Consider the following 24,673-nt stretch of genomic DNA (forward strand, 5'->3'; position numbering starts at 1 on the left):
TGTGTCCACACGTCCCGTAGCGCCTGTGTGAAGTGGTCGGATGTTGGTCCCTCATGCGGTCCTTGCGAGTCTTCCAAAATCATGGGTGGCTATGAATTTCACTGTAGCTCTTTTTCCTCCCCTTCTTTCATTCTTAAGCCTAACTCTTTTTTTTCCCTTTTTTTTTTTGTCAAAATGAAGGAAATTTCCTGTCTGAGGCAATTCTTTGTTTGTTTCCTCGGAGGAGGTAGGGAAAAAAATAGTCTGAAAGAGGAGGCAAAGCTCGCATGACACTGCCCAGCTAAACATTAGTGCCTAATGTGTCATCTTAACAGGCCCTGAATGGAAATTTACTGTGGAACATGTTGAAGTGGGCTTCCCTCTTGTTTTATTAAAGCACAACTGTAGAATTAAACCCTGATTTTCACCCCTCATTAACAGATTACAAAAGTGTGTTTGAATCCACCTTCTTACCCAGCTGTTATTTTAATGCTGTACAACACCGTCCTGATTATGCACCTATAAAGCCATTTCGTACAATATGTAAACACTCCATAAGGATTCACACACACCAAAGAACTGAATCCAGACACAAAACAGAGCTGTTTCTTATATGAAACTGCTTTCATATTCTAATGAGAGTAGTCAAAACATCAAAGAGCCTTATGCAGATTAAGTCATTAGTTGAGCTTGCGTGTGCGCAGTTACGCAGCAGATCATCTGTGCGTCATGCTCCATGAACCAAAGTGAGAGAAACTGTAGACAAATGAGCCCAGTGGAAAGTCTTTTTGCCTTTAAATTGACTGGAACGGGTCGCACGAAGGGTGTCTGTTTACACTTGTCAAATTTTGAACTTATATATTCTTACAGAGCGTGTCAGGGGCAATGAATGACACAGTTGTGACAATTCGAGCCCACAGTCCGTGACTGAATGGCAGGGAGTGAATGAGTTGTTTGGTCAATACACCAACTCCTTAGCAACCATTTCTGTGGCTAAATGGAGGGAATTTTATGCTCTGGCCCCCACCCAATGCACACAAAGCCGACTACGACTTCATTGCGGCGAGTATAAAAATAATTTATTCTGGCTAAACCCTTTCGCCAAATCTTTTAATCACCGTAAAGGGCTTTCAGTATGTGTTATGTTGCAGATTCCTTCAGATGCCTATGTGAAATATTTATGATGTGTTCCTACGTGGCACATATAAGGCAGTGATTTATTTTGCTAGGTGGAGGAGGACGCTGTAACTGGTTTATGTTGTAGATGATGCGAAATTGTATCTGACACTCACTGTTGATGCTTCAAGAGCTTATGAATCATTTGATGTAAATGTCTTTGGAAGTTATTTGCTGTGTAACTTCCGTGGAATTGAAATATAGTGTCCTGTGATTCTCGTTCCAAACCCGTGTAATTTAGTTCATAAACAGTAGCCTCAGTCAAACATTGAAACTTGAATCAGTTTGTGTCCTTCCTTATGTTTAAGAGAATCACTGCATTGAAAGGCAGTCCACCCTGTTGGTCTTGGCAGAACGGCATTTTTTTTTTTTTTTTTTTGCTTAAAATGCAGCGGTTCAAACCCCACTCCGAGCTTTGATGTGCAAGTGTTATAAGTCTGTTCAATTGTAATATATATGTCACTGCGTCTCATACATTTTCAACTGAGCCAGTTATTTAAAACCAGAGAAATGTCACGCATTTGCTACACCCAGTTCACACATACATATTTTTGACATTGTTGTCTGTATATGCAGAAAACACATTATTTTCAATCTTAATGAATAATGCAAAGGAATTGCATGCTGTCTCAGATATTTAAAGAAACGGTCAAAAACATCTCATCTCATTAAGTAACCCTGTTAACCTCCAGTTAGAGAGTCACGTGACTCACGCGGCATATTTACATTATTTACATTTATGGAGCGGGAAGATGTTTGCAGAGAAGGATAATTTGACAGTCCGATAAACCAGCAGACAGACAGATAAACAGTCTGCCTCGTCGCCACAGAGATCTCATTGTCAGTCTTACTGAAACCCTTGTTTCTCACTGCCATCCCAACAGCCATGGGGCAATATTTAAGCAGACAGTCAGAAGACGTCCAAATATTGAACAACATTTTCTCTTTATTTCTAGCTCTCTCCCTTTTTTTCTATTACTTCTGTAATTTTTTTTTTTTTTTTTTGGCTGAGACCACAAATCCCAAACAAACAAGACGGCTGAGGAGCGGGAGAATGGGCTGACTCATCAGAGAGAGTGAGAGTGAGAGAGATGGAGAAGAGCTCTCCATTCTCGCTGAACCAGAGCAAAGAAGGCCAACCAGTGCTCTGCATACAAGCTCATGGACCACCCAGATCTCTCTACTATAAAGTAATATTGCTTTAGCCACCTCTACTGCTGCATTGGTTAGGCTAAAGGTATGAAGTTATTACAGGCGTCTAAAAAATAGTATGCGCTTTGAATACTATTGACCACCACAACAGAGGGATAGTGGTTTGACAATATTAAAAACTGCTTAAACAGAAAAAAAACCGATATACATTACTATTATTATTATTATAGAACATTTACAGGTAGGTCAGTTTTCTGCATTGTCCTAATTTCTTAAATATAAAGATTTATTTTTTATTTTAAAGTTGATATTTATTTATATACTTTATTAAAGACTAAAAATAAAAAAGGGACAAGAAAGAACATTTGTGGTTAGGATCTTGTTTTTGAAGTTTCCCTTTAATTTCATATCTGAAAGCTGTTGCCAATAATTTGATGATTATACATTTCCAGTGTTTGGTGTACAGTCTCCTCTCTGCAGTAATTGTCTGTCTGTTTTGTTAGGCACGAATGTCATTGCTATTCCTTTTTCTTTTCTTCTGGTGGCCTTTGGGGGAAAGGCTAATATCTTGTGTGTCAACTCACAGCATGAAAACTTTTAGATCTATATAAGGTTACTCATTTCAGAACTTATTTTCTAAGAGAAAGGGAGGGAAAAAATAAATACATTATTTATGAACATATTCCCAGTCCAATGGTTAATTGTTTATCTTTTCACAATTGCTTTGATGTAACCAGAAACGTAATCTATAAAAGAAAGAAGAAAGTTTTCCTGTTTTTTTTTTTTCTTGGTGTAATTGTTGCTGCATTTTCCGCTCGTTTCTTTTTTAATGATTTGTGACAAGGGGACATATAGGTTATTGTAAAAATGATTCCACTTTCTCTCTCTATTATGAAGGCGTGCATGCACCCCAAAGCCTCATCAGCTTTGATTAAAAACATCTTCTCAGCTGCCTACTCTCATTAAAGCTGCCATCCGCTACCACTTTAAACATATTATATCTTTAGCTTAACTGACCATGTCCAAAGAGTTTTAAAATGAAAGAAATTAAACATTCCTGGGTTTGTTTTTGGGCTTAAAACACTGCACACTCAGCCTTTTCATGCATAGCGGTGGAGACAAATTCACAGCAGAAGTCAAACATGGATAAAAAGGCTGAAACAACAAAATTATCTGGCAGTCCTAACCTTAAAAGAAAGAAAGAAAAAAAGAGAGAGAGAAAATTGTCACTTTGCAACCTACAAAATAAAACTATTTTTGCTTGCCAGGTGCACAATATTAGACATTCTGTACCAGAGACAACTCTAGTAGTTTCTTAAGGAATATGGTGAGGTCTGTCTCGCCAGTGGAGCTGGCAGAGTGTGTCCAGTATATGGCCGCATATACACTGCTGTCTGTTTATGTCAGAATGAAAGATGGGGGATTTTTCTCAATGAGTCTTTTGTTCATGCTATGGCAGTAGTTACAGCAGAGCTTACAGTATATGAGCCTCATTCAAAATGCACTGCAAGATTATGCTAGCGGCATGGATTTTTGGTACTGGTGTGACTGGAAATACTAAAATTCATATTTGGCAAGTCACATTGTGACATGTCAGTTATCTGAAAATGATTTAATTATCAATATTTAATTTTTTTAAATCTTTGTGGCATATATAGTGAAGTTTAACACTTTAGACAAATAGAAGTTGTTGTTTTTTCATACAGTACTTACTGTAAAATTAACAACATATTGTATATTCACTGTCCTGCACAATTAATTATGGATATGTATATTTTTGTATGCTGTACTAAATGTCAAATTGCATTGTGTATACTGTAGAGCTAACTTCAGTAAAATATTTACAGTACTAACCATAATATATGAAAGGTTTTTTAAGGTTTCTTTTTTTTTTTTTTTTTTTTTTTACTTTTTTTTTTCTCGTTTTACTCTTTTTTTTTATTCATCAACAGAATGTTCAAAAGGGAACATCAAAATAAAGTTTTACCAATGATTGATCGGAAATGATCGGCTACATTAAATTATATCCAATAAGAATCCAATGCAATAAACAAATAACTAGTCAAAACACGTTAAAAAATAATGTCTATGACAATTTTACCTCCTTCATTTTAATTGTGAAATTATGACTACAAATTATTTTCCCTCTGTAGGCCTACATTTTTTCAAGGAATAGCTATTGCAAATGTGAATGCAAATTGGCATCAGCATGGTATGCGGTTTCTACAGTACAACATCTGAAAATATGGCAAAAATACTGCTATATTTATCTATAGCTTTATAACTATGCTCTTAATGCCTAAAGATTGCTGTGACCTAGTTTGGTCTCCAGACAATTGAGAAATTGTGCAAAGGACAGATAAATTACTATAAACTTGAGCAAAGTGTAAGACAAAATTCTACTTGTAATGATTTCTTGCTTGGGCTGTACTAAGCTTGTCCTTAACCATTTAATCACCCAGAGTAGCATTGCCAGAGCCATTTTCTGGTCTACGGCACAATAACAGAACAGCCCCAAAGAGTGAAGCAGTGGCCCGACGGTACAAGCAGAGAAGGATTTGCTCAAATGTGCCAAACACTCAGTTTATCAAGCATAACCCTGTAGAAACACCACAACACCTGTGCTCGTTCCTCTGCTCAGTGCTCACTCAGGTAGTTCCTGCTGGCCCCCCTCAGAGATGTGTGGAATATACTCTCTCTCTCCTGCTCTTCTTCCTGCTCACTGTTTGAGTCGTCTTCTGCCTCTTTTTCTCACGCTTTCATTGTGCGTCTGTGTTTTTTCTCCCTCTGATCTTGTCTCTCCTCTAGACATCAGTGTGGTAGACTACGGAGGGCTCTACGAGTGAGTCTCTCTTTCTAAACCGTTGGCTCATTAAGCAGCATGTTTGTATAGGCAGACTTAGTATTTTTAGTGTGTTGTTTGTTTTACGTGCCCTCTGTTCTCACAGTGGAAGAGAGGATGCGGCTTTTCGCTACGTTACGCTAAAGCCGAGTTCTTTGCGCTTTTGCCACACTGCAGGGAGGAGAATTGCAAAACTTTTTCGCCTCTCATTACAGCTGCGTTTCAGAGCGTCTGGGAACGCTGTGCTGATGGCACGCCTTTGGTCGCTTCCAAAATTACCCCACAGCAGGTTCTGTGATGTGGTGTTTTCTTGTAAACAGGTTTGAGGATGGCTGTTCCATAGGCTTGGAAAAGTAGGTTTAGTGTAAAACTTTCACCGACGTCTGAATTCTCAGCATGCTCACCTCCAGGCACTGCCTTCGAGCCAGCAGTGTTTGTGAAGGCCAAGGTGGGAGTCCTGGTGATCCAAAAGGTTCTCAGACGTAGTGATTACTCTCAATACCGCAATGGAAAGGATAAACTTGCCCTTTGTGATTTAAAAGTGTAATGAAAAACACAAAAAAATTACAGAAACCGCAATAGTTCTGCTGTATCTTTGGAAATGTGTCACTTTGCAAAAGTAACATGTAATGGGAATTAATCCTTTGGCTGACAGCAATTCGATTTATGATTTACTGGTTTGTTTGGTTTCATTTGAATTAAGTTTTATTAATGAAACAGCTTTTCAACATTTTACATTAAAAAAAAGAAGATATAACCCATTAAACATTAAAACAACAACAATCATTTAAGTCAAGAAATGTCTCCTTAAATAGAAACTTTTTGGCATAAAGGGTTCTTTAAAATTGAGTCAAGAACCCTAGGCTTGTATATATAACTCCATTAAACCTTATTTTTATAAGAGTGTATATTTTCAGCTAGCACAGCATCGTTTTATTTAGTTAATGGTTGATTAAGTAGAAAATCCATTTCTCTGAGAGAATCCCTTTCCTTTAGTCACAAAAGGCATGAAAAGAAATATTTAACAAGAAGTTCATTCTTGTATGTTGTCATAAGACCACATCCTCCCTCTTAGTGGACAACAGACTAAATAATGGCCCAAACCATTTACGGCAGTTTCCTTCACTTTGTGGCTCCGACAAGTGGCCCGCTTGCATAGTCCAAACAAGCTGAGGATGACGTCTACCCAGCCATTGTAACTGTATCTCACCCTTTCTTGGTCACCTGACAAGCTAACTCAAAATGAACAGGCCACTGCTCTAGTCTAGTTTGTCCTTTGCCATCCATGGCATAAATATTTCACTTCATACACATTTTTTTTTGTGACAGTGAGAGATTCCTCCCTGAAGAGCATGGTGATGTCCTTTATCCAACAAACGTCACAAATTATAATGACTGAAATGATCTTTGTGTCTATAAATGACTCAAGTTAAATTGTTTATATGTAGCTTTTTTCCTAAGTGTATTGTTCCAGAGAAAACACTTATACAAACATTGCAGTACAACTCGACTTTTGTAAACAGAAGTATCTCCTGAATGGAGAGAGACCTGCTAAAAGGTTTGCTGCAACCAATCGATACTCCATGGCTTCTCCTGTTGCCTGAGGAAACCACAGGTGCTCTTAGATATCCCAACCTCCCTCTCCGGTGAGCAGTTTTATGTTTTCTTTCAGGACTTTAGTTGACTTTAGTTGTGTGCGCCTGTTAAATAAATCCCATCTAGGTTACCAAACTATAAGTAACATGTTGTTGTGTTTTCCTATTTTTTATATTGAGGCCTAGAGGCTAAAATATGGGTGGAGAATTCCTTACACTTCAATTGTTATAGGGGAGTGAATCTTTGTGTTGGCATTTAAATTTTTTTTTTACTTGATTTTTGAAAATTGCACAATTTGATTTAAGCAATTCCTTTCAGTATTTATTTTAAGTGGACGTAGAAGGTTTTTTTAGGATTTATATGATGGTTTCCATGCACACTGAAATAGAATGAGTTTTAAAAAAAAATTGTTGTAAAATGTCTATAAAGAAGATACATTTACTTTAAGTAGCATTGCATAACATATACAAAAAGTGTATCCTGAATATTTGTATTTTGACCCCATAGTGGAGCCCAAATCCAGGTTATAAAACCTCACAAATGTGTGGCGGGGACCAGCCTGATGCATGACATACATCTTGGAGGGAAACTCTCGTCAGTAGGTGAAGGCTGACTGGCCAACTCATATGCAAGTGAGATAGCCTCGACTACCCACTTGCCCATCCTCTGCTTAGATGCGGGAACCCTTTCCTGTGTGACCCAAAAATATATAAACAACAGGTCAGTTTTTCGCCACAGGGCAGCTCTGTGGACAAATGCATCTAATGCCCTGACTGGGCAAAGCAGATTTAGCTTCTCTTTGTCTGATGTCCGAAAGGGAGGAGGACAGAAGGCCTGTTAAACTTTTCTGAAACCTCTTCGATAGGCTCAAAGAGAGTCGTAGAAAGGCCTTCCAACACTATGGCCAAATCCCAAGCCAGCACTCATGTGCAAACTACAGGCCTCAGCCTCAAAGTGCCATTGAGGAAACGAGTCACAAGTGGGTTTTTCCCTAAAGATGCACCACCCAAAGGAGTGTGATAAGCAGTTATGGCCACCACATGCACCTTTAAGGTTGAGGGGGGGATAACCCTGCAGAGAACTGCTCCTGCAGGAACTCCAGGACTGTACCAACCGTGCAGTTGACTGGGTTAAGTTTGCGATTTCTGCACCATGACGTGAATACTCTCCACTTCAGGGCATATGGTTTCTTTATGGAGGGAGCTCTGGAGGGAAGTATGGTTTCAACAACCTCGATTGAGAGACCAGAGTCTATGAGCTGGGACCCCTCAGAGGCCAAGCCCAAAGCTTCCACAACTCTGGACGGTGGTGAAGGATTGTCCCCCCTGGTTGAGACCGAAGCGGAATCTTGACCGGAATCTTTCAAGGAGAGCTGTTGAGGAGGGACACAAGGTCCAAAAACCAGTCTCTGGTTGGCCAGAAGGGGGCTACTAGCAGAAGACGGGCCCCATCCCGGCTAACTCTCTCCAGAACTCCTGGGAGCAAAGCAATTGGTGGAAATGCGTACAAACATAGCCTCGGCCACGTCTGTACCATGGCATCCGCCCAAGAGGAGCTGGGTGTGTAAGGGGAGAACCATAGTGTTGTCTCCAGAGATGAGAACAAATCTACTTCCGCTCGGCCAAACCTCTCTCATAGGAGCTCCACCACCTTGGGATTGAGTCTCCATTCCCTGAGCCTCAGTCCCTGCCTTGACAGGATATCTGCTCCCTGATTTTGTTGCCCAGGGATATAAACTGCCCTCAGTGAGTGCAGCTTCCCTTGGGGTGACAGGAGGATCTGGTGTGCCAGTTTGTATAGTGGGTGCGACCACAGACCCCCCTGCTGATTTATATAACAGACCACCAATGTGTTGTCTGTACAAACAAGAACATGACAGCCTCTCAGGTCTGGGAGGAAGTGTTTGATTGCTAGAAACACGGCCATCGTTTCCAGGCAGTTTATGTGCCACGAGAGATGATGGCCCCGCCACAGACCTCGAGCCAAGTGACCACTCATTATCGCCATCACCGATCCCACCGCCAGCCTGTGAGGGATGAATCTGTCGTAAGCATTACGCGATGACAAGGAGCCCATAGCACAGTCCCTTGGGAAAGGAACCAAGGTTTCTTCCACATTACCAAGGCATGAAAGCCCCTGCGCTTGACCTTAATCATGTGGAATGGCTTTCCCCTCGTGGAACACCCCTTGGTTTTGAGCCACCACTGCAGGGTTCTCATGTACAGCAGGCCAAAAGGTATCAAGTCGGATGCAGCCGTCATGAGACCGAACAGTCTTTGAAACTGTTTGACAGTGAGTGACTGGCCTAGCTTTTGCTCGTTCACGGCTGAGAGAATCGAGTCAATATGAGCAGGAGACAGAAGTGCCTGCATCGTCGTCAAATACCATACCATGCCTAGAAAAATGGTTCTCTGAGCTTTTTCAACTTTCTCATGTGGGTAAGGATAATGAACTGCCAAATGCTCTGACTGAACTAGAATCAACCAATTGTTGACGTAATTCAACACAGGAATGCCCTGGTATCACGCAAAGGAGCCAGTGCTGCATCCACACAACTCGTGAAAGTGCAGGGTGACAAAGCTAGGCTGAATGGAAGAACCCTTTATCAGTACGTTTCGTCCCCAAAAGCGAACTTCAGGAACTTCCTGTACTGTGGGAGGATGGATACATGGAAGTATGCATCCTTGAGATCTATCATGACAAACGAGTCCTCGGACCTGATTTGTGACACAATTTGCTTTAGTGTAAGCATCTTGAATTTGAGCTTCTTTACAGATCGATTTAGTTGGCGCAGATCTAAAATCGGACGTAACTCCCCATATTTTTTTGGAACGATAAAATACCGGCTGTAAAACCTGAATACCATGTTCCATGACCAGAGCCTGCTTGAGGCCTACCAATGTGGTTAGGACCCCATTGAACCTGGACGGGCGAGACCCGAACTGAATTCTGTAACCCTTTTCTACTGTCTGCAGCGCCCATTGAGATAATATATCTCTCGACTGGTATAATTTGAGTAGCCAACTCGGTGCTCTGAAGCTGCGAACCTGCAGGGAACGACCGAAATGACTGCTTAAAAACCCTACTTTCTGGGCGGACACAGAGACATGAGCTCGCTGGAAACGACTGTGCCCCGAAGCACATGAGGTAGTGGGGTTGGCAGAAAGGTCCCAGAGGGCACAGAGGGGAGATGGGCACTGTATAATGAGGTGTAATCCATTTCCCCCCTGAGAGGTCTGCCCTCAGAAGCCCAACACTACTGGCGTCAGGGCTTCTTCGTCGACGCCTTAGAGATAATAATTGTCCTCAGATCTGTTTTACCATTCAAAGGCTTTGCCTGTACCCAATAAGAGGAGCTCGTAGATGGCTGGGGCTGCACCCACCCAGCAGCCCCAGAGACCTGAGAGTGGTGAGGGAGAAATTTCTGGAACGGCGCTACCTGCTTTTTCTCCTCCTGAAACCCCTTTGACGACTGGAGTGACAGCGTCGCCGAAGAGGCCTCTTATCTTTCTCCTTAATATTGGACAGATTTAACCATAAGTGCCTCTCCGTGGCCACAAGGGCTGCCAGATAAATCTGTAGCCCAGCGCAGTTCTTTAATTGCGTCAGAGCTTACTTTCCCTCATCAAGGTCTCTGAGCAGGTCGGCCTGGTATGCCAGCAGGATAGACATTGTGTGCAGGCATGCTACGGCCTGACCTGCAGCCGAATGATGTGGTTCTAACTGGCTTGGTGGAAAATGTCGGGGCTTTAAGGGATGATGCTGACTCAGGGAAGAAATAGCTGGCAAGCGTCTCTTCAACTCTAGGCATCGCTGTTTGAATAATTAGATGTTTGGGGACTGAAGACGTGGTAGGAAACCGGTTTCCTTGGTGTGGAGATTGGGAAAAAACAGTAGGCCCTGACAACGAGATTGTGATCGGGACGGCAGGAAAACTTTCTTTTATGGCGAACTTCCTGTTTCTCGATGTTCAGTCTGGCCACGCCACGAGTCACAACCTCCAACATGTCCTCATATGCAGGAGTGTGAGGTGGCGAGTTCTCATCATCTCCTGTCTCGATACTCACTACATTCAACTCCTTAGTGCTGAATGGCTGAATGTGCTTCACTCTGTATTTTCAAAGGAATTTTCTATGTATTTTCTATTTTCTATATTTTCTAAATATTTTCTAAGGAAACTTCGATCTTTTAATATGGATGCTTCCTTTATGAAAATGTTTTATACTTGTTTTATAGAATCTGTCTTAAATTTTTCTATTATTTGTTGGTATGGCAATCTTAATGTCAAGGATAGGAGGTCTTGACATTAATAGGAGGTCTCACCACTCTCAGGTCGCCCGGCGGGTGCGGAGCGCTCTTAGCAGTAGCTCTCACAATGTTCACATTCAGCCCCCTCGAGGGCTGACTTGAGCGTGCTCCGCTCCCAGACAAACAACACATAACTCGTGTGTGTCCCCACCCATGATGTAGCGAGGGCAGGGAGGAACACACTTGTTTAAAATGTTGTTTGCTCGCCATACTTATTACATTTTGTCACGCCATCACGTGATTTCACACATGCTTCATGACACAATCACACAGAGGCATTCCCACAGCGTCTTTGATGCAGCGCAAGTTCCTTTCAAAGGGAACTGCTACTGCTATGAAATAAGATAAAATGCACTTGAATTATTCTGTAAAAACAACATCTTAGTGTTGCTTCTCAAGTATTTCTTGTTTCAAAGATTTTTCAAATGTGTTGATGGTAAAGTTAGACATCAAATTTTATTTGCAATACAATGCAGCATTTCATTCCAAAAATGTGCTCTATGTTGCCAATAATTCACACAAACCAATCATGATTTAATAGTTTTTTAAGCATTTTAATTCGATTTGTTGGTGAGACTTTTTTTTTTTTTATGCATTCTCAAGTACTTTCATTCATTCATTCATTTTCTCTTTATTCTTTTCATGAAAATGCATTATTTGTACAAGGCACATACAATTCATTTGAATTTTCCTTTACATTTCCATGATCAGAAAGGAGCAGATGGAAGAATAATGGAAGAATAAAGTACTTTGCTGAACTCTCTTTATATCCAGTAAAAGTAAAGCAGTAACTTGACTTTCTTCATTTGATTTAGTGGCATTGTTGCATTGATTAGTGGCATTGTTGCTTGAATTGTTACATAGGGAGAGCTATTATTTGTTGCATTTACAGGTCTGATTTTTTGAATGTGAAGTTTTGACATCACCAGGTAGACTTGTGTGGGAGGACACCTGTAATTTGTATCAAGGTGGAGGCGATGGAGGAGAATGCAAGCGTTGTTGAGATACATAAGGAATATTAAATCAAATAACACTGCCAGACTAGCACAGCGGGTTCTCAGGCCCCAGTACTTTAACTTTCATTAGAAAGCAATTGGTCATGCTCACAGCGGGGATCGTCGGCCGACTACATGGTTGAACATTGTTGGCGGTTCCGGAGTAATTTGAGTTTTGTTGATTTTTATTTCTCTTTCTTTCACATTCTTCATGTGCTCAGAATGGGACAAAAACAAGAAAATAGATGGAGACCGAACACGGTTCTGGGAGATTTAAATGCTGCTTGGGCGCACTGCTGTGTCCTTGAATATGGCCAGTCACTGAGAGCCGTAGGCGGCTAGTAAAGAGAGGGGGTTGTGTGGAGAGTCCCAGCAGGCCGTTTGTCTGGACGGTGCTGTCTAACCCTCCCCTCCAGCTGGGCAGGGCTGAAAGAAGTAGAGCCCTCACTGACTGATTAGGTCTCATGTAAAGTACCACCTGGGGAGCCTATTAGAAACACCAAAGTCAATGACAACGCAGACAGATGACGCACCTGCACGGCCACTGAGCATTTACATTCCCTCTATCACTTTGCTATCTGCTGGTGTTCAGTATGGCTCTGCAACCATACTTGACTTGAAGTTGGCACATTGTGTTGTTGCTTTATGCAACGTTATGGCAGGGTTGTGCATCATTCAGAATTTATGCATGTTATTTTCCAGTTCAATTTATCAATTTGATTCGAATTGAGATAGCAAATAGAAATGCAATTTAAAAAGTGGAGCTTTAAAATGAATTAAAATTCAACAAATTCAAGTTTGCAAGGTTTGTTTCAAACTTTTTTTGGAAAGAAAAGATGGATGGATGGATGGATGGATGGATGGATGGATGGGGCATGGCCAATCCAGTTCAAATTCCCACTTATGAAGTGAAATGGAGCCAATTCTGCAGTTCTGAATGTTGCATAACCATGCATTACGAGGCCTCCTTATTCATCTCCTCGGTCTTCCTGTGCTGTCTACTACATAGAACACTGTGACTCTGTTAATCAGGAAGCCGCTGAACAATGAACTTCTGCCCAGCCAGATCTGTAAGCAGTAAAAGACAACCCTTTGTTTCTAAAATAAGAACTGTTTGACATTTGAGAGGAGACACAGCCCGTTCCTATGAAGTTCGCCGGCATCGGAGCACAGACCGGAACCCTTTAAGTTATTTCCAGCCTCGGTGAATACCAGTTATTGTGAACGTGTAATTACAGGCCTAGACGCTGCACTTAATTCCCAAACAATATGGTGTACTTATACACAAGGACATCAAATTATACTCAACCCACCATCTAAAAAATGTTGTCAGAGTGTGGATGCCAAAGCTACCGTACAGTGGCCGCCAAACCATCTGCCACCACCCTCTTCTGCTTTCTCATTATCCAAAGGCCCTGCTCCACGGCCCTAATGATGATGATGGAGAGGAGGCTGCCTCCAACCGACCACAATGCCTTTCACAGCTCAAACAATATCATGCCCATAAAATGGTGACCAAAATAGACATCACAACTTGTTTGTTTTAGGGAGAACATTTCATTTCAGCAAAGTGGGGTTTTAGAAAATGGATTTTGAACCTATTGTAACAACCTTGTTTTTATCAGTCATGAAGTAATCAGAGCGTTTTGAATGGTCATCCAGTTTTAGAAGCTCTCTAAAAGCAGCAACAACTTGAGAGAATGTGATCCTGCTCGAGCTGCCCTTAAAAATATCATTGTAACACAGCAGAAAATTGTGCTATTTAAAAACAGAAGCTATGTTTTTTAGCGAAAATGAATTGTCCCCTCATAAAGCTAATGCCCTTTACTTACAAGGGGCTCCGGGGGCTCATTTTGAATATAGTAATGGAGGACAATGAGAGTTTGTTCTGGGTCCCTCCTCCTCTGAAATGTGAGTTAATGTGTTTGCTTTTCCTCCCTGATCATTTTAGCTCTTGCTCTGCTGTCAGGAGGACTGAACTGAGACTCCCTCAATTATTAGAGGAAATGACAAATAAGTACTTCCAGTAGACGAGAAGAAGTGAAATGCAAAGGGACACGCTTCAGAGGTTTCAGGAGAGGAAATAGGAGGGACATATGGCGTCGTACAAAGGATGGAGTGTTTCAAGCGCAGTGCATTGCGCCCAGCTTTTTGCAAAGGAATTGAGAGGACTCTGGGTCTTCTTTTTTTTTCTTTTTTTTTTTGTCTCTCTTTCTTGGACAAGCTGATGAAGTTCCTGAATTGCCAAATAGCCCGACAACAAACCCCTATAATTTTCCATATGCCTCAACAGAATCTCATGTCCTTCAAAGGAGGTCTGAAAGGGAACCCTGTTTGAAAGGCCTAGTGTTTATCGTCAAAGCCCATTTTGGTAAGAAAAGTCGGCCTTCTGCCCTTAATCGGTGGAAATGTTAGCAGCATTTGATTTCGATGTACACTGTAGAGGGCAGAAGGCAGATGACTGTCACTGTATTGCCAGCCCATTGGCTCGGGTCTCGTCTGTGCCACCAAGCTGGAGAGGCTGCCAGTCAGCATTAGGCCAAGGATTCCCTGAAGAGACAGCCATTTCACGCAACCAAGAAATTATGCCATTTGAGAGCAGAATTTGATAATATGCTTATTTTCTCTCGTACAGCCGCAGGGAGAGGGGGAGAGAAAAAGGGGAGTGGTGGAATTATATGCTACGTTAACTTTGGAGACATCTCTAAGGCGGCGAAAAACGTCGGAGAGCATTTTTCTTTTCTCAGACTGGCTGCTGTGCCTGTGAATTGAGAGAGAGAGAGAGTCACTGTGACTTAAATGTCTCTAGAGACTCGTACACTCTAGGTCTTTCTGTCCTCTAGAAAACGTGCATGTGGTTTATCTTCTTTGAAGTGACGACTCAGCTCAGTGTTTGAAAGAATACACTCATTTCAAATCCTTGGAACGGCTGTATTCCAGCAAAGGTTTGCTTTTGAAGAGTAACAAAATTAGTTCAGTCAGGACCACTTTGAGAATGAAATTTATTGACAATCTTTGGATTTGGCGAGAGGCTTAGGCTCTAAGGTGCTCGAGCTGCCATACTAGACAGCTTGAGATACATCCTTGAGACACAAATCCCCCAAGCCTTTTAATAACCAAATATTTCTTAGCATATGTTTACAGAAGGAGATACAACGATTACGTACAAAGAATTTCTATACAGAATCCACTGCTCTATTAAGAAGATGCTAGGAGGTGAAGGGGTGGAGGTGGGTGTAAATGTCTGTGCGACAGATTGCGGAGCATTCGTTGAATGAGCTTAAATACTGTATAGATGATTAGAGTAGGTGGAGTAACAAATCAGCTGAGCGTCAGCTGAAGTGGTCTGCCTGAACTACGCTTGAATTCCATTCGATCACCCAAGCTCTATTTATATAATAAAAAAAACAAAAAAATTTGGTTGGATGAAAAACAAAAATTATACAGTAAAGGAAATGAAAGCACTAAAAATTTTACTTTTCCAGATTATTGTAAAAAAGGATTTTTCCCCTAAATATTTACCTGATTTACTTCATGGTACTCACAATTACTTTTGGGATCCATATCTAATTATGTACACTTACAATTTCCATACATCTTTATTATTTTATCAGATTGAATAAAACAGTAAAAAGTCACTGCTAAGCTGGATACCTGCCATAAATTACACAGAGGAAAACAGATTTCTGATTGGTTCAGCTAAGTGCACTAATAACATGCTGGTGGTCATACTGAAATGCTAAATGTACAGTCCGGCCTCTCTAGAAGTCAACACAAGATAGTAGCTGTCTCCCGCAGCTCTGGCATGCATACGACTAACCATAGTGGTACCATGTGACGTGTTCTTGCTTGAATACAGGTATTGAGTGCTGAATTCCAGAGTGTACTGGATTATACTGCACATTCAAGAGCAACAGGGGCTCTTCAAGGTAAACATTACTGCCTGCCAAAACAAGTCAAGCATTTTGATTTAGTTTTTTTTTCTTTAATTTTGCACTTTGTGCTTCGACATTGATGTCCGATTTTATAAGACATGCATTGGTTTGAAATTACATTGGTTTTAAATATGAGCTGTAAAAAAGTATTTCTCAAGTTCCTATCTTGAAATAAAAAGAGATTTTTCTAGTTAGAAAAAACTAGTTAGCCCCAAAACACTTACCAGTACACAGAATTAGTCATCAGCAAGCAGGCAAGCTTCCTTTTCAAGTCATCAATCAGGATTAGATAGAAATGCCAAAGCTAATAATTACACCTATTTTGTTACCGTGAATGTATTAGTTAATTATAACTGTGAAACTGTGAAATAAGCACAACTGAAATGTGCGCTTCATCTTAACATTGAGGAAAACTAGCTTCAACACAGTCATCTGAGGCACATTTGGACATAAACAAAAGATCAACCCGAGGATGTGGAGAAGACAAACACATGCTGGAAAAACAAACAAACCCACAATGTGCTGTTGCCGGGCGGCTTTATCTCCATGTGTTCCTGTTTGTTTGTTCTGCTGAGAAGAGGGCTGTGGATAAAATGTCATGAAATGATAAGTGAAGAGCTCTTGATTGCACAACTCTACGCATTACAATTCTCAGGTGGCTGATGAAAATCATAGTATGAGATATATGCGGTTCTTGTTTAGGCTTTACCTGATCTGTTCATGTGCAAACAAGAACAGAAGCTAAAATGCTATTGGCCCTCCATCCAGTTATAATGATTAGATCTTACTGATGTCAAATATCTATGGCGGTGACAGTTTTACAATATCAGTGCCCCACAGGACATAATCAAAAAACCCATGAGAGACAGGATGGCTATTCTCTTGTCAGGCCATAATGGGGTCACCTGGGAAAACCTGTTGAGTTTGACAAGGTGAATATAAATCCCAGAATGGCCAATGGCATGTAAAATACAAGATGACCAAATACCCTGGCCAAATCTGAACATTATTTCAAACACAATGTTTTTTTGGTTGTTAAAGGATTAGATCACTTCAGAATAAAAATTTCCAGATCATGTACTCACCCCCACGTCATCGAAGATGTTCATGTCTTTCTTTCTTCAGTCGAAAAGAAATTAAGGTTTTTGAGGAAACGGCTCTACACGGTTGGGATTGTGTATAGCCCTTTGAAGCTGCAATTTGGACCTTCAAACCATTGTACCCCATTGAAGTCTACTATATGGAGAAAAATCCTGGAATGTTTTCCTCAAAAACCTTAATTTCTTTTCGACTGAAGAAAGAAAGACATGAACATCTTGGATGATGTGGGGGTGAGTAAATTATCAGGAAATTTTTATTCTGAAGTGAACTAATCCTTAAAGGCCCCTTCACACCAACAACGATAACTATAATGATAATAGTGTCCACGCCAGCGGACAATATTGTTCTATTTTTTCTAAGCGCATGCTTATCTGTCGCTTTCAATGCTCAAGCTCATTATAGCAGGATTGATTCTGATTGGCTGTCAATGTTTTTATCGTTCATCAGCTGGATAAAATCGTTCTGAAAGTGATTCCAGCTCAATTGTTTCTCTATAGCTGTTGTGTGGACTCTGCTATTCTTTAATATTGAAAATGATTTTAAGAACTATTAGATATTAAAGCATTTTAGATATTAAAGTCCACTTCAAATGTTTATCCAAAAAGTTATTTAATCACCCTCATGTCATTTGCTTTGGTCTGTTCCTCACACATATAGCTTTTATAAGACTTTGAATATAGTTTTGGATATAGACTTTGAATAAGTCATAAAAAACATGTTTATGGTGCTTTTGTGTCCATTTTGATGCTTGAAAGCCTCAGTCTTCTTGCACTTTATTTGCATAAAAGACCAGAACAGTCTACAAGTTTCTGTTTGGTTGAAGAAAAAAAAAGTTCAAGCAGTTTTGGAGCAAAATGAGGCTGAGTAAATGGTAGATATTTAATTTGTTGGTGAACTAACATGAAAAGTTTTGATTTCATTGACCTACATTTTAAAAAGGTGTAACAAACAAATTATAATAGGAACTTTAAGAAAATTAGGTATGTTTACTAATCACCTAATGTCATGATTGTTGAGCGATACGTGAAAACGGAAAACGGATTAAAGTCTATCTCCCTCAGCGTGGGCTACAGACTTCATCAGGTGCAACAACTGATCAAGAAAACTCATGTATCAGCCAGCCATGGAGCACAGTCCAAATGCTTCAACATTAATCAAACATAATTGGTGCTTAAAGACTTAAATTATTTATTATTGTGAGATCTGACAGTGCTGCTCAGAAGCAAATTGGGATCATCTTCCATGACCACTAAGGATTTGGAGATTAAGCCAGAACTAAGTTTATTTCCTCCATACGGCTTTTATCCCTGCAAACGAACCGTTTAAACGGATCACCCGCGACAGATAACCACGTTACTGTAAACGAGAAATGAGGCTGTTCCTCTTAAGATCCTCTTCTCTCCCCCCACCCCCCTTCACCCTGGTCTAATTGTGCCGTGGATCCCCGTGGGTTTAGATGTTTGACACTGCGAAATGCTCTTAAATCCTCCTCGCTTCTCTCTTCCTTGCGCTTTGCTCCCTATCTAGAGCCAAAAGGATGTATGTCGAATTCGTAAATTTATCACTTTGCAAAACGGTGCATTAAATGAGTACGGACACGCTCTGATTTGAAATGCTGACTTAAGAAAATAAGTTCTGATGTTTCAAAATGAGTTTGGATCATGGCGCCAACCCTCCCCCCCTCGGGCCTCCCCTCACACCCTCCTCTGCCTCTCGTCCTCTCTTTTCGTCTTCCGGCAGCGTATATCTGTAATCTCTCTCACTCTGGCTATAGTCAATCTAAAAAGTCCACTGCTTTCACTGTCTCCTCCAGTCCTATACATGCAAACGTCATCCTATCTAATAATTAGTGTTTATATGCAGCTGGATAAACTGAAAATTAAGTAGATTAATTAATTAATCTGGTGCTTTGATGTTATTCTGATGTAAAGAATCCATTATATTATGGCAGACTCAAATATGGTATTACAAGACACCAATGTTCGCAGTTTTACTTTGTATTTAAATCACTAACTGAAGACATAATCCATCTTAATCCATCAAAACTGCTATGTTAACTACTACAAAACATTCAGTGTTAGTTTTATTTTCAAAGTGTAATCCTCTTGGTCTTATTCCTTTGAGACGACATGAGCCCAGTGGCAATCTGTAGTGTTCTTCAAAAAATCTGATGACCTGCTGACACAAAGAACAAAAATGTAATTCATATAGGTTTAACTCTATATTGTATTTATTTTACTTAAACAATTATTCTTTTTTTTTTTTTTTTTTTTTTTGTTCTGTTAACTTAATGTGGCAATAGGAAACTCTCAGTCAACACAAGGCCCAAGGAGAATCAGATTTGATTAAGAAATTATCATTATCTTTTATTCGTGACAAATCTAAATGTATATTCATCCTACGTGACTACTTATTTTAATTGTTTTTTTACTTGGTTTGTGTGAACACAGAACAACTTGCAATATTGCAAAAAAAATTAAAAATACAAATTCATCACTTTTGGTTGAGTGTTTTGACAGTTCTGTTACTTTTAAGTGTAAAGATTTGTACAGTTCTGTTACTTTTATTTATTTTTGGTCTCAAAAATGGACGTAGCAGTGGTGGTAACGTCACAGTTAACACACTGAGCCAGGTCTGCAAAGCTCACATTTGCTTTCTTTGGCGATATGTGTACTTTCCCTCTGATATGTTCTTTCTTGGATTGCAGATAAAGTTACAGTATAAATCATGCTTTCTGAACCTCTCAAGTCCCAACCCAGTGAATAGAAATCTGTATAAAGTGTGAGTGAACTTCTGCCATAGATTCAGCATCCTCAAGAGACATTCAAACAAGACTGTGAAAGGCTTTGATGACAACCAAGACCAAAAAGCCCCCTTTTCCCGAGCTGATTTACACAGAACTTTCTCTCTCTCTGAATCTTTGGTCACCACTGCGTTCTTTTATCTCTCTGTTCCCTCTATTTGTTTGGACAGTGTATGAGACCTGCTACAGGGCCTAGTCTAGACCCCATAGCCTTGATTGCTTTGTGTGCAAGGTCATGTTGGACACATAATATAGCTTGTCTAGCAAAGCAAGGTCAGAACCAATGGTCTGTATAATAATATAGTATCTAATACACATCACAGTCCCATTAAATCCATACCCTAAACTAAAACGCCACTGCTTGGGACGTGTTGAAATGATGTGCTGAGATTCTGTTGCAGAGCCTCTCCTCTTTCAAAAAGTAAACAAGCCATAATTAATTGTACAGTGTGTAAATTTATCCCAGAGGCACGGAGGCCATCTGAACCCTCACCGCAAGGAAAGGTCTTGGCAAATAGCCACACAATATTTTTAATTTGGCCTTTTCCTGTAAGGCCCAGTAACTCTGTTTTCTGTGTAATGTCTATAAATCCAGACTTTTTTTCTGTCATTTAAGATTATAGTAATGTTTCAGTGTCACCAATGTGTTGATGATCCAATATAAAGCATGAGTAACACAACAAGACTTTGAATCATATGATGGCCACAGCAGCGACAAAAGTGAGAATGGTGTCATAGATAGATCTAGCAATGTTTACAGTATGTGCTCTCAATATAGATGGTCTTAAAGGGTATTATGGGAGAGCTTTTTAATCTACATGCCGAGACATGCTTATACATGCACTCACCCACTTTCTCTTTGCATGTCTGATTTAATAGCCCCCTCATTTAGTAACCCCCATCAGTGTTGGGGGTAATGCATAACAAGTAACGTAACGTGAGTTATGTAATCAGATTACTTTTTCAAGTAACAAGTAAAATAATACATTACTTTTCAATTTACAACAAAATATTTGAGTTACTTTTTCAAATAAGTAACGCAAGATATTTTGTTTTCCCATTTATTTACTGACTCCTCTCTTGTCCCCATGTTGAAAGAAATCAGGAGTAATGTGCAGAGAAGTTGTGTGCACTGTGTGAACATGATGGTTATTGTAGTTGTAGACTAAATGCTAGCATGCATTTACTCATCTCACTTGCACAAAAACAAAAGAAAAAAACAGATTCAGTATTCCTTAAGGTCCTTGCACACTGAGGCCAAAATTTTCGCATGTTAAAAAATAAATACGACCTCACGTTGTGTCATTCATGTTTACACACTGCCTCCGTGTTTACACACTTTCATCCATCATACATTTTTTTTGGATTGGGTTCAATTGGGACCCAGTATTTCCTCTTTCTTTTTCTCTTTTTAAGAAGAGAGGGGACAACAAAATCATCCTCACTGCTTGAAGACTCCATTTTGTATTGTTTTGCGCATTTTTTCACAACTGATTAATTAATGCGCATCAGACTCTGTATAAGGTTTCTGTACGCGACGAATTTTTAGGATGATGAATACGAAAAAACACATATGAAAATTTCGGACTCAGTGTGCAAGGACCTTTAAAATGAATAAAAACAGTCAAATGCAAACTCAGAATATTACGCAAACCTCCAATAATTAAATGTTAAATAATACAAATATACTTTATGTATTTAAGCTCTTTGTTGCTAACCTTCGATGATTCAGATCAACCATTCTAATAAGCAAAAAAAGACTTTAGATAGCCTATGTCACATTTGTTTCAGTTTTTTGTTTTTATTGCTGAACTGAAGTAAGAGTGTTAAACAATTAGTTACTTTGTGTGAGTGACACAATATTGTAATACATTACTTTTAAATGTAACTTTCCCCAACACTGGTAGCCATGCATGAGTTAGAAAATACTTCTTGCAAAGTTAACTAAATTAATCATGTATAAGCAGTGGTATTGACTGAATACACATAGGAAAATGATATTCCTCTTACACATGCATATACATGACATAAAAAGTTGTTTTTAAACATGGACTCTAAAGATTCCAGAAAGATATTTTTTGCCAGAAAAAGCTAAAAAAAAATATATGAAATTTAAAATATGAAACTTTATCAAAAATAACAATACACATAATACAATACACAATGAATCAAAATTCAAACATATAATCGCTGTCCTTCACAAATGGCTCATTGTGACTTTAGACACAATATGATGAAGTGCATTGCATATTATGCATTGCACACATGCAGTTTAAATAAACTCTTTGCTATGTACTTTCTTTTAGTTACATGTCCTATATATTTCAAATTTAGCGAAAAAGTAGTGCACCTAAAGTTAAAGCAAGTGAGACCATGTCCTCAAAAACTTGATCAGGTCATCCGGCCTCAGTTCGGCCCTAAATCAGTACAAATGAACTGATTATTTAAGCGTAAAATGCAGTCTGTGCCAGGTGCGTGCTCTCAAAGGTGCGTTAGATGGAGCAAGTCAAGGCGTTAACATAAGGCCGGAGCGTGGACGTAGCAGTGGGGTCTTTGAACCCTCCAGGTGCAGCTGTATGTTGACTGATGGAAACAGGCTTCGGCCTGCGATCGCAAAGCCTCGGATGCACCGAACAGGCTCCGAGAGGAAGAATCGTTACACTTTGTCTTGTTTATCAAAGAATAAGTTACTGAACAATGCATTTTTTTCCAGGAGATAGCTGAGGTCGAGAGTTTGTGTTTCTGTGTGTTTGAGACACTCCAGTGGGGTCTTATTTGGCAGTGGGAGAACACAACTGCATCTTTCGTGAACATCCGCAGGCAAGTTCGCACTGTGTTTTCCTCTGTGTGTAGTTGCAAAAACCCTCTTTCTTTGAGCAAAGAGTGTGTGTCAGTAGGTTTACACACATGTGCGAATCCCACTGGGCCTTTAGTCTACGTCGAGCTCCATTTTATCCCCTGTTGTTTTGTTATTCAAAAGCTGCTGTCCTTGTATCCATCTATGTGCCCACATACTCATTAAAAACAAATATGTCCTCATTAGCGACAAGGCATAGATTACACGTGTACACATCAGTCTGCCGAGCGCATTCGCGCAAACATAACAGCCCTCCTGTCATGGATCTCAAAGATGTTTTTCATTTTGCTTGTTTTATATCTCACACGACAGCGTGATGAACGCATTAGCACTTAGTTATAGAAATGCTATACCTCTCATCATTTTCACCCTATTTCCTTTCACAGAAGTCGCAGGAAATATAATCAGTGCAGGTTGTAGAACTCAAGTGGAACCGTGGAAATGGCAGCATAGCTAGAGGGTTCTGTCGGGTCAGCAGGGATGGGGAAGAGTGTAAGGCAAAAGGAGGTGAATAAAAAACAGAAGTAAAGCGAGTCTCCTCAGCTTTTGCCCTCTCTTTACACTTTCCCTCCTCCAGATCCATCCGTACCCAGCAGCACACCGCTACTCTTTCTGGGGGGGAATTGAAGAGAGCAAGGAGCAAGCGTTCCGTGCGCTCTGCACTTATTGCCTTGGGCCGTGATGTGATATCCTCCTCAACCTCTGTGAAGCTTCCAGTGTCTCCTCCTGCAGATGTCCAGGAACATCTAAGCTCAAAGCGCAATAAGGTTTTCAAGGCCTTGTGTGGCATGGGATACGTTAGCGACACATGAAGGTAAGCTCGACACATAGATAAAATGAGGAGAGTGGTGGTGGAAGCTGCAGTTGATTTGAGGGTCACCATGCTGTGTAAAGGACACAGGTTGAGATCAAGGCATGGGCTGTAATTAGTGAGCCGAAGCTCTGAATACGAGCCCGATTGTGCAGTGTGGGGAAGCAACATGTTAATTACTACCTTTATCAACGCACGAAAATACAGCAGGAAGCGTTCATTCAAACCTTATGAAGGTGCAGAGATGGAAAAACTTTGACATGAAGACAATAATGGACAAACTGTGTTTTGGTGATTTTGTTGTCATGCTTTGAATGGATGGCAAGGGGGGATTAAACAGCTGCCACATGTCCTGCTGCAATACTGTATCATGCATGTTGAGATGATTAATTAGCTCATTCGATCTGAACTCTTCATGAACTCTGAAATGGAATCCATGCTAACTTTACGTGAAAACTGAATTTGGTATCAATTCAGTTTGTAAATATTTCAGCAGTTTTGTATTTTTGTAATATATATAACAATATGTTGTCACTGGTTGGTTTTCCATGCACATTTTGGGGGTAAAGCAAAACACAATCAGTGCATGTAGATTTTTGTACCATTCAAAAATGTAGGGTCAGACAGAGTATTTATTTTTTAAGAGATGAATACTTTTATTCAGTATTTAGGATTAAATTGATAAACATGGACAGTATACATTAATCAAGTTACTAATAAAATACTAATAAAATAAAATAAAGAAAAATACTAAATAAATGTTGTTCTTCTTAACTTTCTATTTATCAAAGAATCCTGAAAAGAATAGTTTACAGATCACAGGTTACACACACACACAAAACAAAAAACTGTTTAACAGTGATAATAAGAAGAAATGTTTCTCAAGCACCAAATCAGCATATTATAATGATTTCTGAAGGATCATGTGACATTGAAGACTGGAGTAATGACTTTTTTATTTTAATATATTAAAAACACATTTATTTTTATTTGTAGTAACATTTCACAATATTTCTGCTTGTACTGCATTTACCAAATAAACTCAGCCTTGGTGAGCATAAGAGGTATCTTTCAAAAACATTATAAAAAATATATTTGGATTTTATTGTTTGTACAAA

The 24,673-nt window shown here is 39.8% G+C and overlaps 1 long non-coding RNA gene across 1 annotated transcript; it reads left to right on the forward strand.

Annotated features, from left to right (window-relative positions):
• The first annotated feature begins 204 nt into the window (after positions 1–204).
• LOC309499052 lies at positions 205–23,611 on the forward strand. Its single transcript, XR_014206126.1, has 3 exons — positions 205–226; positions 22,601–22,707; positions 23,322–23,611. It is a non-coding gene; the product is annotated as an uncharacterized lncRNA (long non-coding RNA).
• Positions 23,612–24,673: the final 1,062 nt, after the last annotated feature.

The sequence above is a fragment of the Leuciscus leuciscus genome (genome assembly GCF_965113295.1).
Source record: "Leuciscus leuciscus genome assembly, chromosome: 5".
In the NCBI taxonomy this organism is placed as follows: domain Eukaryota; kingdom Metazoa; phylum Chordata; class Actinopteri; order Cypriniformes; family Leuciscidae; genus Leuciscus; species Leuciscus leuciscus.